Genomic DNA, 16,756 nt, shown 5'->3' with positions numbered 1-16,756 from the left:
TTGTAATGTCTCAAATTAAAGAAATTATATTGTCTGAGACTCACTCCAGTATTTTTCTTTCATGATGAAAATATTCAGGTTACCACATGCCTGCATCTTCTGTCCCTTCACATTTCTTCCTTACATATCCAGCACCCAAACAAAAATTAAGAACCTAAGTATGTACTATACATAAGAAAGACCCCTGAAGTAGTAGCATATCATAGAGATTACTCCAAAGAAGCAAGGTATTTATTTTCTCAAAGCTTTCTGTATTCACAAATGTTTGACTATAATTCTTTTTTTTTCTTAGATTTATTGTCCCATTTAATGATTAACAAATAAATTTTTTATTTCAGTGAAAAGGAGAATTAAGAAGTACTCTGATGCTGCAGCTAAGATATTTAATAATGTATGAGCATTTTGTAGCCTAATGCTTCTAACTTTACTCTTGTAATGATTCCAGGCTTTGCATTCTTTAGACTTCATGTCTTATAAAGTGGAGAACATCTTTTGCTGACTACTTTCTTTACCAAGCAATATCTTCAGATGCTGTTCAGTAAAAATGTGCTGTCTTGTTTAGTGATTATATGCTTCATGGAAAAAAAACCCAACCAAACAAAAAAAGGAGAGAAATTGTATACTTGGTATTATTTTTTTTTCATTTTTCAGTATTCTATATTTCTCATTCTTTGGATTCCAGATAAATAACAAAGATATATTGAATGCTGAATGGTAGCCTCAGATTTTTTTTCTGACTGGAGATTAATAATTATGTCCAGAACACAAAAATATCTTTTTCTTTTATTTCTGTTTTTTCTTTTTTCTCTTTTTTTTAAAGGATGTTTTTAATGATGCATCATTCTCTTTCTTGGTATTTTTCTTCCTAATTTGAAAACAATTGTGCATTTTCAGGCCCATTCCACATTATTCTAGAACCCATGAACTGGTAGATGATACTTTTTCAAATAACCAGCAGTGCAGATTTAAAACTTAAGGGTCCAGTAAAGCACACACGTTGCAGCTCAGAAAGCTAAGCAGATTTAACAACAAAGACACTTTCTGTAGCCACTGAACTTTTTTATTTTGTTTCTTGTTCATAAATTTTCAAAGTGGCAAACATATTTTAGTAGTTTGTTACCCATTGATTTTATGGGACTATTATTGCCAAAATTCATTGCATATCTCTTATGAAGGTATTGTACAGCAAATAATTGAACAAAATTCAGATTGCATACAGTGTAACTACATAATTACAGATAAGTTAAAAAATTACAGATAAAATGGAGACAACAAACTAATATGACAAGAGACAACAAAAATACTTTAAAAATATGTTTTCATTCAGTGAAAAATATTATTCCATTGACTTCAGCAGACTTATGACAAATTAAAGGATATGACCCACAGATTTATATGTCTGGAGGCTCTTCTTATTCACAAAAACTATGCCTTTATAAATATTTAATGGGTTTATTCTATAGGTGTATTTCCTAATTTTTTTAATTTAAGTTCATTATTTTTTTGAATAATAAGATACATTTGTATAACTGACTTTGCTATTAATGTCTAGTCCTTTATATTTTTTTTTAGCCAGCTCAGGATTGTACCTTATAAAATAAGCAAAATTAACAAGCACAAGTACTTGCATATGCAGCACTGTTAGTAGTCTATCCAAAAGCATTGGTTGTTCATGTAAGATTCCTTTATAACTTTGTATATATATGTTTGTGAATTTGTATCCACCTTATATTGGTTATTACATTTTATGCCTTTTTTGAGTTATTGCCAATTTTCTAACTTTTTATATATTTTTCCTCCCTTTTTAGGTAATTAAATTACATACATAAAACATTACAAATTATTCTTTCATGGTCTTCAGAGCACAAACATTATAGAGCACAGAAATGAGTGGAAATGTGCATGCTAAATAGCAAAAATACAGCAAATCTCAAAGATTATTTTAACTATATATGAAAGCTCTATGCTCAGGCAACTGTCCTTGTTTCTTCTGATCATATCCACATTTACCTGAACTGACAAACCCTAGGAGCCCAAAAGCTAAGAAGACCTGGCTTTATGCATAACTACATTGTCTTTTAAAGTAAATTGAGTTCAGAATAAGTTCATTGTGCTGCAGTTTCTCTCCGTGTTTTCATCAGGAAATGCCAAGGAATGATGTAGATGGTCCCTGTCTTCCAACACCATTTATGTTGCACTGTCACAAGGACAATTGACACAGGCAAGCTGCCAAATCAGAAAGGGAGCAGTGGGGCACATCTACAGTACATGGGGGAAATCTGTATTAAGGCAACAAAGAACTTCTGGTCAAATGTAAATGTCTGCTTAAGTCTGAGATTAATTGCTCTCTGAAGCCCACTGGCTGTACTGAGGAGTTGAAACCAGCTGACAGGACAAGCCCAGACAAATGTTGAGACCTGCAAAGTCAGGTCAGTACAAGGTCTACAACCTTCTACTACTAATGGCCAAATTATATTTATCAGGATGCAGCAATATTTATGCCCTTAACTACAACAAAAATTAAATCCAAGATGTGAGCAGTGACCAAGTCAGCAGGAGCATTTGAATTATGCATTACTCTTTAGGCTATCTACTATTAATCAAAGTTGCTTTGAAAACAAGATCATTGCTGGAGACTCCAAATTTTGGGTAGCAATTTAAAATTTGGTCACGCCAATGACCTCATATTGGACATAAAACCTGATGTGTCCACCATCAGAATGTAATGATGAAAGATATTATATTATTTAAAAAATATTATATTTTATGTAAACCCTTACATAACTCAATAATTTTTGTTTGTTTCTTTTTTTTACTAAGTATGTGCACATCATTTTACTAAGATGACATATTTTCAGCAGAAATATTTGAAATGAATATTTCTTTGGCCCCTCTGTATGCTGAAGTTTAGTACATATTTCACCATAAGGCCTAATATAGCTATTATTAGTAAAGGACAAATTGATAAATATCAGTCGTTCCCATTCTTAAAAATATTGATGGCTTGTTATATATCCAATTAACTTTGTTTTCAGAGTATTACTCAGCAACATAAATTGCCAGCTCCTCTTGAAAGTTATTCTTGGCTGATTTTGTTAAAATTTCAGTATCTGTCCTTGCAGATCACAAGGCAAATTAAAACCAAAACATTCAACATATCACTTAATCCAGCCCAAAAATATATTCTATAGATAGAAACATTAAGCTTTTCTGCCATTTGAGACCTTAAACAGACTGGATTATAATCATATTCTAGTCAATTTTTAAATTCTCATCACATGATCACAGAGAAGAAGAATTTGAAATACTTTAGATATAAGGCTGGCAGGTAAATACTGTTCTATATTTTTGATTAAAGCTTGTATTCATTTATCTGTTGATAGGAAATGACTGAGCTGCTTGCTTGCCACTTTAACAAAGAAACCCCAAAAAAAGGAAAAAAAAAGGCAAAAACATATGTGATGCATTTTGTCATCCTGGAGTTTTTCAGTTCTTTGTGCCCTCCTTTTATCTTTGATTGTGCTTTCTTAACTGACAGATATTTTAAATATTACTAAGCATATTTTTCAGAACTATTTGTTTATTGGAGAGACATACGATCATTCATTACTTCTGGGAAGAAGCAGGGTATGTGTTGGAATATCCACATGTTTACAGATTTGGGTGTGCATTTGTTTGTTTTTCAAATACATCATATAGAATTAATTTGCTGGACTCATAATATATGTTCATCATTATAAAATATTCCTGCAGCAATTTCCTCTTATAGCTTGTGTTTTTACTTTTAATTCAAATCTAATGTAATTTTAAGTTATGCATTTAACTTTTAAATAGAATACCAGTAAAGATCATTTTTCAGCCGATAAAAGTAATTGCGGCATACGTTTTCATATTATCTATCTTGTATACAAACTATACAATATCCATAAAATGAGAACAGGGAAAGAACAGGGAAAGAAAGAGAAAGATCAAGTCAGTTGTGCATTTTTCTGCAACAGAATCCATTCTCCACTTTTTCTTTTCTTAATAAATCACTGTAATAACATATTTATTTTATAACAGGTGGTATTTTTTCATAATCTCGGAAGAATCTTTATATCATCATAAAGCCATATGTTCTATGCAACACCCCTTAATTTATTAAGGAATGAGAATACAGTTAGTCAGTATGAATGGCATTTTCTGTTATCCACCAGGTTTACAAACCTTCAAGTTTTTATTTGAAGATTGTATTGAGAGATGTCTTTGTTATTGTTACATATCAAAGAACTCCACTAAGGGTAGAAAATATTTAATGTCTCAGTATCCTGCAAATTGCTTGAAAAATTCTACTAATGATACATCTTCTCCTTTGACTTTTTGTTCATGGAAAGACTGCTATCCTGATAATGAGCATAGATTAATTAAAGCAATGGACTAAGACTGACTTTTGGCAACAGCTGTGAGAATTTAAATTGTTCTGTGGATAGTGCAAAGTACATAAAGAAGATACTTCAAGGTATCAGTGGTCTTAATTAGTACATACAAAACATGTATTTGTTGTGATTTAGCAGCCTGTTTGTTTTATTGTCATGAAACTAACCTGAAAGCTTTCTTTATTTCGATCTTTCCATTTTGTATTTGCAGCTTCTTTGGTATGTTTCTCTGATGTTATTTTCCACCAGTAGCAGCCTAATTTTAAAATAGAATATATTTAAAGTTGTGGATTTGAAGTGTTTTCTTAACTCTTTTGCAGACAAGACTGACAGATGAGTCTTTACTGAGAATTAAAAATTCTTTTCAGTAGTGAACTTCTATCCCACCTTCATAGTCACAGATCATCACATTTTGGCATTTCATTGGAATCTTGGTAATATCTGAATTGTGTTAGCAGCACCACAACAGTAAAAAATATAAAAAAATGTGGGCATCTCCTTATTCATAAAAATAAAATAAAATCACCACCATCTTCTCCCATAACATTACTTTATGTGATGACACATGAAACAGTTATTTCATATCAGCCACCTTAAAAATTAATCTCTGTCTCTAAAGCTTGACATCTCAGGGAGTACATCTGTCCTCATAAAGATGACTTGCATTTATAACTGATATCTGTAGGACTTGTAGTGGGGAGATTAAAGAAATATGTGTTACAGCATCAAAACTTTGTCTTACCAGACTTTAATAAACCTGAATTGAACACCCTTTCAATTAACATATAAAATTCTCCAAATATCACTAGAAATGGCACTCAAGAATGGAATAGGTACTAAAACAGAAGATAAGAAGCATGAGATGAGATTAGAACCATAAAAAATATATTTTTATTGCCTTAAGCAGAGAGAGAAAAATATTACATTATTGGCCAGTTGTTAGAGTGGTTGCTATTTCTTCAGTGACACTTAGATACTGCAGTGTTTGATGCTATTATAAGAACAAGAACTAGCAAGCTAGATAGAAGAAATTAAAATAATATATGACCTGTCTTCAGTGTCAACAGGATTAGATCTTGAGTCAGTACATGCCTGATTAAATTTTTTTTTAAGAGCTTTCTGTTTAAAATTTATGTTAATTGCTTTTCGTACAATGTTGTTCTTTACTGATCATTGTGAATAAGGTTAGCACATTAAAATTTGTTATTAAGGGTCAGTTCATGGTCATTTTGCAGAAAAAATACTGTGACCACTTTTAGATTTTGATTCCAAACAGAATGCAACATTATCAAGATAATGAGAGTAAAATCTAGTGCACCTAATTTGGCAAAATGGTGATCCAGTCCACCAAAAGAAAGTTTCTAATATTTCAATAAAACTGGTACAGAGCTACAAGCATATTTTAAAACAGTAAAGTGAAATTCTAAACATCTTAGTCAGCTGCTTACATCTTTTCATTATACATCTGAAGACCTGGACACTAGTGGATGACAACCTTCTAACCTTTCTTAATGAAGGTTAGATGTCCTTAACATGACTACAAGGCTAGACATACCTAGACACACATTCCATTGCAGATGGGATTACATGGACTGATTTCCACTTTGGTTTTAAGGTTCAGTGGCTATGACACTAACTTAAAATGTGGGAAAAGACAACCCAGACAATCTACTCAGTTGATATTTAATTATGTTTTTAATGATTCATACTTGAGATTGGAGGCAATGAGAGACAATTACTATGGAGTACACAGTAAAATGCTTAATGGTTAACCCACTCAAATGAGAATTAATATTTTTCCCAGTAAATTACTCCAGAAAGAGAAAGGTTTAAACACATATATGTTTCCAAAGATCGTAGATAATGAAAAGGAACTTGTCTAGCTTTATTTCATTGCCTGAAAACAACTTCTGATTTAAATTTGTGGCAGATACTGATCACTTCTCTCCGATGGCCAGCCATAGCACCCAAGGGAACAGCATAATGCCGTATCAGGGGAGCTTGAGGCTGGCTATTAGGAAAATGTTCTTCATCCAAATGGAGGCTGGGCACTGGTTGGGCTTACCAGGGAAGAGGGAAGTGTTAAACCTGACAAAGTTGAAAAAGTGTTTGGACAATGCTCTCAGGCACATGGTGTGACCCTTGGAGATGGTGCTGTGCAGGGCCAGGAGCTGGACTGGATGATCCTTCTGCATCCCTGCCAACTCAGGATATTCTATGATTTTAAATTTATATGGGAATTTTAATTATTGGAAGAGTCATGTTTGTTGCAATCATACTTCCCCTGAAAAATAGTCTCTTGTAGCTGATGGCCTCTGATCAGAGCTTTGGCCATATGAGTGCTTGTTGACAGAAGCAAAACTGTTCTCAGCAATTAAGCAAACATTGTTTGAGTATAGTGGATTATCAGTGCTTAAACTTCCACCAAGATTTTCTTAAAAGTATAGATGTAGGCAGTAGTTTTATAATGAGTTTGCAGAGATCAAGCTCTGAGTGATATCAAATAGCAATGGTTTTTAAAGTTTTTTGACAAAGAAATTGGTGCTCTGTAACCAGAAATGAAGCTACTTATCATAAAACATGTTCTGGTGCTTATATACATCTGCTATGTACAAAATCCCCCAGTAACACCAAGCCTCCTGCCATAACTTTGCTGCGGTGCCGGATTTCTTCAGCCCGCCCAGATCCCTGTCAGCCAGAGCGGGCTGCCCCCAGAGATCCGCTGAATCCGGGGTGCAGCTGTAGGGCACAGCTGCTCTATGGCACAGCTGGACTGCGCTGGGGACAGGACTGTGCCCAGGGCAGGGACAAGGAACACGGAGAGGTCTCTCGATGTTTTCCAGAGGTGTTTACTCCCCAGATGGTCAGGGACAAACGACCCTGAACAAACCCATACATCAACTTATAAATTCAGGGAGGTCCCAGGGGCGGATACAATCTTTAACCAATTGGGAGAAACTGGGGGTGGAACACAAGGCAGGGAATACAATGTTTAAACCAATAGGAGATTACAGGGGAGGAGAACAACTTAAACCACTGCGGCTTTGAAGGATACAACATTGATAGGGAAGTTTCTAAAGAAAGGGGCAGGCATGGGAAGGGATTGACACTCAGTGGGAGGAGGAACCAGGAACAAAAGGGCAGGTCATTGGAGAGATGGACAACTAGGGCAAAACCAAAAACACAGGGGGTAAGGAACAATGCATTGATAATAAAATATACTATAAAAATACAAAATGGGAGGGGGAGGGGTATAAAACTGACTACTAGGACCGAATTACAATCAAAAACATGCACCGCAACATAATTTATCTATGTCCCTCATGTTACCTACTTTTTATTTTTATTTGATTTAATAAATTTAATAGTTTAATCTCCATATTGGGATGTCCTTTGCATTCATAGACTGTCTGAAATGAGCAGGTGTGGCCCCTAATTTGGGAATCTTCACAAAGCATTATTAGAAGGAAGAAAGACTGCACGCTTCTGTCTTGCAGATATCCTTCCATGCCAGTCAGTTCAACAAGAATCACTGCCAAAAGCTAGTGACTGAGGCATCATCCACAGTGCCATTGCCTCAAGAAAAGCTAAACTAAGGGTTATGAATTCTGATTTTGTTCCCTTGCACCCACCTCTTTCACTAGTATAATTGGAAATTCTGAGGATAGAATGAAAAATCTAGTTTGATGACAATAGATTAGAAAGCAAAATATCTGTAATGATCAACACCTTTAAGGTGACTTGGAACCTACACTGTCTTTGAAATCAAACCCAAACAGCCTAGTAATTTGTGTCTTTGCCATGTACTTGTATGAGTGTAGCAGGACACAAATTAAATATTATTCAGAAATGGATTTTCAGTTAATTGGAAGGAGTACAAGAACTTTTTAAATGTGAACAGCCGAAGACATAATTACAAATATTTAGCAGTTTTTTCAAAAATGCATTAGATTTTTGAAATATTTCTCTAGTAAGCTATTTTTACATTGCAAGTCATAAAAGATTCAGTGATATGACAGATGGCATCACTGACTCAATGATTTAATACACAACTTGGAGAACAAAAGGACTGTTTAAAGTGGCAAAGTATGTTTTTATTTTTGCTACAGAGAAGTAAACTTTGGCTTTGCAGCTGTCCACAGCATTACTCTGTCAGCTTTCACATCTTCATTGCATCAACGGCAAATTTCAATAATAAGAACCTTTAAAATAAACCATATTTACTTCCAGACTGCAATAAACTAGTTTCCTAAGAGAAAGAAAGCTAAGAAGTAGGTCTGTAACTCACTCTTAGAAGTGCAGAGACTTGTACTGTGATGTCTGTATTATATTAAGAAACTCAGATACATTTAGTTTTACAGTGTCAGCTGTCTAAAATGTAGAAAAATGTGTTTATAAAAAGGATTATTGACTCACTATATCAACTAGTTATTTGAGGTTTTCCCCACCTGAACTCAGTTAAATAGCTATTTCTTCCATTGAGACTGTTCCAGTCAAAAGACTTACACATGTTTTTTTTTTGTTTAATGGGATAACATGAGTTTCAGACAGATGTAAAAATTCTCCTTGATGCACAACACCTTTATACAGAAAGAAAGAGAAAAAGAAGGGAGAGGATGGTGCAGAGGAAGGGTAGGAGAAATGTAATCCTGATAGCATTAAGATTTTTTATTTCTGTAGACATTCGATAATGTCCTATCATTTTTGCTGAATATGTTAAAAGATAATAGTTATAGTTAAGAATTTCTGCTTTGTCTTGTACTCCTGGTGTTGTACAAATAAGGTTCTAATAAGCTAAATTTTCCTTCTCTAAGTACAATTTTGTCATGGTATTGAACCAACAATCTCTTCTGGATAGTCTGTAGTTTTGGCACGGGGCTTTAAATAAGTACAGAATTGGGATGCTATCTTATATGTATTATGAAAATTCAGAGACTCTCATAAAGGAAATCAATGGCCATTACCTTTAAGTAGGTACATAGCAAAGTCTACATACTGCATTGGCACAGGCAGATTGTTCTGTTCTTCTCATATGGCTGGCAACTTAGGTAAAAGAAAGTGCTAATAACAAAGCTTGCAAAAACTGCAAACCTGAAATGCCCACCAACTGCATCAGGATCATAGAAGCTTATAACAAACATACTTGAACTTTCCAGCTCAGCTGTAATTCCCATGTTACTGACATTTGCTAACCGAATTATGGGATCTGAGTGACCACAATCCTAATTGTGTAACTATCTGCTATTATTAAATAAGCTGAATACCACATTATTTGCCCAAATTTGTCAAAGGACAGCCTAATTGTTACCTAATATTAATTGTATTTTATTGCTAGTTATCCTCTTTCAAAGATCACATAACACATTCCAGCATCATCAAGGAGCTTAGACTCTAATGCATTTGCAAAAAGTGCCAACCTAATTTTGAGAAGGAATGCAAAATGATTTTGTGAAGGAAAAAAACCAAAAGGAATAAAGTAATTTCCTTTAAAATATATAAAAATTTAATATGAATTAGCAAGAAACATGGGAATATTCTTAACTATCAAGTAAAAAATAAAGAATGTTTTAAAGTTTGGGATTTTTTTATTTTCTGCTACCAATTCTTTTCCAAAGCACTTTTCCCAGTGCTTTTTTAGAATGGAAGTTTGTAATGAGGAATAAAATTAAAACCTGAAAAATTCATCTATTCATGGATTATCAGATCAGAAAGGATCACTAAAATATCTAGTCTAACCTTCTGTTTGGCATAAGATTCCATGCAGTTAATCTTAATTTGAACACTGTATCTTGTGCTTGTCTACAGTCTAGTTTTCAGAAGTTTGTCTTAGAGAATGCAGTTTCAAATCTTATTTAAGAATGTAAAGTTCTTATTAGAGGCTGTACTTGCAAAGAATTTTGAATGGCTTCTTGAAGTCTCTGTCTCAGCAATCTAAAATCTTTTATTCTGAATGTGTTTTTTTTATGTAATAGATCAATGTTAGAATGAGAAATTGCTGCTTTTTACTGAGGAACCTCTTAAGAAATGCACAGCACTCTGGTAACCAGACTTAAATAAACAGAAAACTACACTATCTCTACTTACACTACGAATAAACCTACTGCTTAAAAACATATCTTTTTGCAGTTTCTATAGCACAGGTTTTTGTTGGTTTTCTTTCTTGAGTACATTGACTACTTATATCAATGTTTCACTTGAGCAAGCTAATTTAGTTGTATTTTGAACACATACAGGTCTTACTATATATTTCAGGTATTTTGTTCAGTACTAGTCATATATGAATATAGCAGATAAATTCTGATGTATTTGAGTTGTTGCAACTGTTTTAAGAACAAGCACAGGACCCTCTTTAAATTGAGATTATTATCTTTTTAAAGTTGCTTTTTTTGAGAGAAGCTAATTTTAAAAGTCAGCAATCTGTAAATCAGATATAAAAATCCTCATCCACAGATGAATGGAATAGCTTTTTACTAAAAGGGATGAATTTCAAGAACAGTACCAGAAACATAAAACAGTTTATGGTTTGGGATTAGGTCTAAATATGACTGGAGTCTCTCTTAAATTTCTCTTTCTTCAAAGATAAAAATCAGACTGCTGTTAACCGTAATAATGAAATTTTAATCCAATGTGTTATTTGCCTCAGGACAAGAGTAATTATTTTTAAGTTTCTAGACCCTGTAGTTATAATGTTAGACAACACTTTGAAAAACGTGGGAACATCTAAATTGTATCCTCATTCTGGCCTTGAATGCTCTCTTTTAAATGGAAACACATGCTGTCTTTTAAACAGAAACTGAGTTCTAAATTCAGTTGATTGACCCATATTTTGACATGGTTCAGCTTGGTTGTGTTCTTTAACCACATTTGCTTAAAATTCCCACAGCTTTTAAATAAGTGTTTACTAGTGACACTGATTGTAGTGAAGTATTTCCATCCCATAAATAAACTGTACAGGGACACACCACATACTCTTATTATTAAAGTACATACAGTTTTTACCTCTATATGTCACACAAACCTTGCAATAGAGTATAGTTATATTGAAAAAAGTGAGACCTTATACTATTCATCTTTTAAGCATCTTTTTGTCTACTTTTTAGACAAAAGTCCTATTAAATCCTCATCATAGCCTGTTGGAGCAACATTTACAAAATGGTAGGGGAAGCTCTGTTAATGAGTTCTTCCTGATCACCTCAAGAGGAAACAGGTGAAAGAGAAAGACTTTGTCACTATATTATTTTGCATGTTGCTGTCAGAACTCTCTGAGAATCGACATGCTAGTTCAAAACATTTTCTTCTGGCTTTCCAGGACTACAGGGGTTCTATTTCAAATGGCATCTGGAAAATAGATGAGCTATTTAAAACTGTAGAATGAACAATTCCATTACACTCTGAAACAGGCAGTGAGATACTGAAAAAGAATTCAGGAAACAGATTGTCCTCCATGTACTTTAGGTGACATAAAATTGCCAAACGATTGGATATGTAAAGAATATTTCAGAATCGTTTAGCTAGTTATTATCTAAAATATATAATCAGTACTATTTTTCAGTAATAATATAGTTTTAGAATAAAATTGATGTTTTAGTCTTAATTCTTCAATAATAATTAAAGAACTTGGAGTTTTTTAGTGTACTGCAATTTTTAGGTCACAGGAATGGGAAAAAAGCCACCAAAACCTCTAAACTCTAATTTAAGGAAAATGCTAAGGGTGCTGAAAACGGCTGTGTTCCAGCTGCAGGGCTAGAATTTTTCCATTGCATCAAAGATGTTCTTCTCCAGATAATGGAAAAAATGTCTACAGAGAGTACAATAGATAGCTACAAAATCTGTGGGTGCCTTCCATGTCTTTTTGTTACAAAGAGAGGGTGTGTAGAGTGAAGGTAATCCAGTTGCATTCCACACACACACACACACACACACACACACACACACACACACACACATTGTATATATATATATATATATATATATATATAGGTAAATTTACTGTAAGGAAGTTTATAGAAGAGTATCTGTGATTGAAATTTTATGTGCAAAGATTGAAAAAAAAGTAAGCAAGTTTTCCTGTGAAAACTTGCTAGTCATTTAGCACCCAAAAATTAATCTAAGCAGATGGAGCTGTAAATTCTAAGTAGAATGTGCACAACTATCACATGTACAACTATCTACACAACACTGTCATCCTAGCTCTGCAGTACGCACAATATGCAGCTTCATTTTTTCACAGTTAGGTTTATAATTTTAATTTTATGGTTAATGCTACTTTAAGACAACTTCAAACATTAGTATAGCTTAAGTGGGAAAAGATTAAAAATGTGTAAGCATTTTGTAACTGATCATGGCAAAACAGTGACAAAGTGCTAGTCTGCAACTTGACTTACTGGGCATAATATGTGACTGGCACAAACCAGTATGCCTAAAGAGCATCTCAAAATACACTAAGAAATTTGCAACTACTCCTTCATTCATCATAAAACTCTGCCTAAAACATCTATTTTAAAATGTTGTAGGAGAAAATTGGTTTTAATTTTTCTCTCAGGTTTTCAGAAACTTTTGTTCAGGTAACATCACTTGTGTCTCCCTTATGATTATTGACAACAGGGATGTTCTACCTTGTTTGTTGTAGGAGAGTTTACAATATAAAATATTTGTGCTTTTTTGCTACCTTGTACTGAACATATTTTTCAGCTATCCATTCTACCTTGTACTGAACATCTCAGCTGTCCATTCTCTCCCTTGTTAGTTTTACACTGCTTTCTCCTCCTGGTTCAGTCAATACATCACTCAGTTTACACTAAAGACAGGTTCTCACTCAAAAAGCACACTTAAATCTAGCATGTCTGCAACTCTATCAACTGTTCAAGAAGCACATGCTTATCAAAACAACCACAGAAGTAAAGAAGCCTCACATTGAATAAATACATAATCTTTTATTGTCTACTCTTTTATATCTACATTTGTGATAGGTTAATTCCTGCCAGCTGTTAGGTACCCACACAGCTGCTTTCTCACCCACCTCTCCTGCAGGATGGGGAAATGTGGAAGGGAAGAAGCCTCGTGGACTGAGAGACTGTTCAACAGGTGAAGAAAAAGCTGAGTATGCAAGCAAAGAGGTAATTTATTCACGACACCCCAGTGGCAGACTTCTCATTTGTGGAACAGAGTGGGAAAAAAAACCCTTGATGCTGTGCAAATGTTGTTCAGCAACAGCAAAAAATATTAGAGTGTTATCAACACTATTTTAGTCACAAATCCAAACCACAGCACAATACAGGTCATGAGTAAGGAAATTTACTCTATCCCAGCCAGATCCAGTACCTCTTTTATTTCTTAGATTGGCATTGTGATTAAATCTGTAATCTTTTATTCAAGCTAGGCAAGACACAACACAGTACATTTCATCTGTTTAGAAGTAGGATAAGTCTGTTATTAAAATATTGGTTCTAAGGTTGTAGCTTGAATCACAGAATATAGCAAGAATCTGGATAATTAGCTTCTAAATAATGAAGTTATGGAAGTCTTTTTCCATCCCACCTGTTTTCCCTTTATACCTACCCCTAGAGTTACCCCATACAGTAAGCAATAACTTACTGTCATTACTGTTATTGTCCTGAGAAATATAAATCCCGTAATTGCTGCCATCTGTGTGGTTATTCTGTCGATTTCATCTGATGATTCTTGCAGCATCCTGTATTAAATATTTTAAAGATGCGTTGAACCAAATACATCAAAATTTAAAGGTATTAAGTTTTCTGTAAATGTAAACTTTAACTCTAAAGTGGGTTTTTATCAAGTATGTGCAAGTCTCAGCTTCTGTTTCAGCTCCTCTCAGATCCATCTTTATTTCTATATTTTCCTAAGAAAGCTCTTAGCAGATACTGTACATGTCCTAAGACTGCTTACTTTGGAGCTTTTTGGGTATTCTCATCCTCCAGGAAGTTGAGAAATTGTCAATGTGTTTTACATATTAGTTATATGCACTTATTTCAAAGTCTGACTTGATCAAGCTTCATGTCACTGTTACTGAAGCTGCACAAGAACCAATACATCACAGACTACTTCAGTATTCTGCTTCATCATTCTATGCAGTTATCAAATAATGAAAGCTTATCATTAAAAAAAAAAACCCTGTATTTTTGTATAAGGTTTATAATCCTATGGGGTTAATATTACCTGTTATAAGAGAATTTATAGGACCAATAAACCTGGGATCCTATTTCATCTGTTGATTGACCTCTATGTCACCTTATAGAAAGAGTATCCCCTTGTATATTGCTTCTGTCCTTATTCTAGCCTGATTTCACCCCATTACCCTTTCAGGCACTTCTCTCTTTCCATCCTTCTTAGTTAACAAGTCAGAAGTTCCCTTCTAAAATTCTAAGCTGAACACAATCTAGCCTTGCTCTCCTTGGCACCTGTGACCTGCCATAACATTCAGACACCATCTTTCCTGTGTGTTAGACAGATTTTCCTCAACTCCTTGTAGCCTGTCTGATAGGCCATGCCTATAGTGCTAAGATGGGAACCAGAGATTTCCTTTCCACTAGGGGATTCTTACAAAATAAATCTAGTTGAGACAAGACTAAGGAGAGAAGAGTTGTAAGCATACTAACTACTGTCTAGTTAGTACAAGCACTACTGTCTCTCATTAGAAATGGAAATATGTTATTAACCAGAGTACTATTTCATTTGCAAATGTACTAGAAATGGAGAGTGATTTAATCAATTTTATGTTTCAAAAGCTTGCTAAGGAAAGTAGGTTCAATTTGATGCACAGTGCATGATCTCGAGCACGTTCTCGAGAATTTTCCTAGTCAGGTATTAATATACCTTTCTTGCACTCATAAGTATTTGGAGAAAAATGGTGATGAACTTAGTTACTGAATGAAAATATGGCAAAAATGAAAAATGAAAAATGCAATTTCTACCTTCTGTATCTAAAAGGTCTACTTCAGATCAATGCAGGCCTTGAAGATTTATTTGGAAGAAATGGGGAAAAGCAACATGAATGAGATTTTCAGTCTAATATGTTTAGTGCTAAAAATATTATTTTAAAAAAGAAAAATAAAAAAAATATAAATAATTTTAAATAAAAAAATATAATAAAAAATTTTAGTTCCAAAACCACCAAAGGATTAACCTCAATAAAAGCAATACTTTATCTCATATGTAAGCATATTACAGTGCCCCCTGTTGTGTGGCACAGTGCTCCCCTGGTGAAAGTGTTACAAAAATATAGAAATTTCCTATTGGAAGGAAAATATTTTTGAAATTCCTCAAAGGAAAAACTGAAATTATCCTGCAGAGTTCTCTATGAAGTAGTTCCAGACTTCCTACAGAAGATAGTAGCTATAAAGAAGTGTAAGTGCTACACTGCCCTTTTAGCTGGAGTTACTAGATTAGATATCAGATGAAAAGCCAGTGTAGTTCCTCATAAATCCCTGGATTAAGAATTCAATGTTGGGAGATTACATTAGTCATGGAAAGTGTAACACTGCAAATGTATAAAATATTAATGGAAATAGCCACTAAGTTGCAGGTAAAACAATGTGGTTATTAAAGATATTGTTCTTAGAAATACTATTCATTATGATGTAATATTTCAGAGCTCATAGAGACATTACAAAGAATGGTAGATTTAGGATGATACTGTTCCCCAGATAAGGACTTTCCACAATATAGTTTTTTTTAGTACATATACAAAACCCCCAGAAACATAAAACTTGTCTTAAAAGACACTTAAATTTAAAAGTAAACTTGCAACATTTAAACTTTTTTTTTCATTTATTTTAATATCTTAATGGCTTAAATATCCAAATTGTACAAGTTGAAAATATACACTTTTTCCCCTGCATTTTTCCAAATTGCAATCTAATTTTTCCACTGAAGAAACATGACAAATTTATGCCATTCATTGATCACACACCAGTTCCATACTGGTAAAGGATCAGATGAAGGACACAACCCACAGAATTATAAAGTGATATGTTTCCATGCAGTCAAATGCTTTAAGCTGTTAGAGAGTAAATAATAATAATAGTAAATTTTCTTTCTAAAACCAGCTGTTCTAATTTTTATTCCTTTAGATGAATGGAGAAGGTCATTCATCCACAGCATCCCTAATTATGAAATAAAGCATGGGCAGGCATACCTATGTTTCATTTTCTATGTAAATCACATGAGCCAGAATTTGTCAGTCCTTAACATCACTGTTGAGAGATAGCAAGTTATACCTGTACCTTCTGAAAGTGTTGCAGAAAGACCCGCTACAGTTTTTATACTCAGGTAAGCCTGGAAGCTGAGAAATATTTGCAAATATGATGGACTTTTTCTTCCAG

The sequence above is a fragment of the Lonchura striata genome, chromosome 1 (genome assembly GCF_050655825.1).
Source record: "Lonchura striata isolate lonStrDom1 chromosome 1, ASM5065582v1, whole genome shotgun sequence".
Taxonomy (NCBI): domain Eukaryota; kingdom Metazoa; phylum Chordata; class Aves; order Passeriformes; family Estrildidae; genus Lonchura; species Lonchura striata.
Note: the sequence above shows the minus strand (reverse complement) of the source record.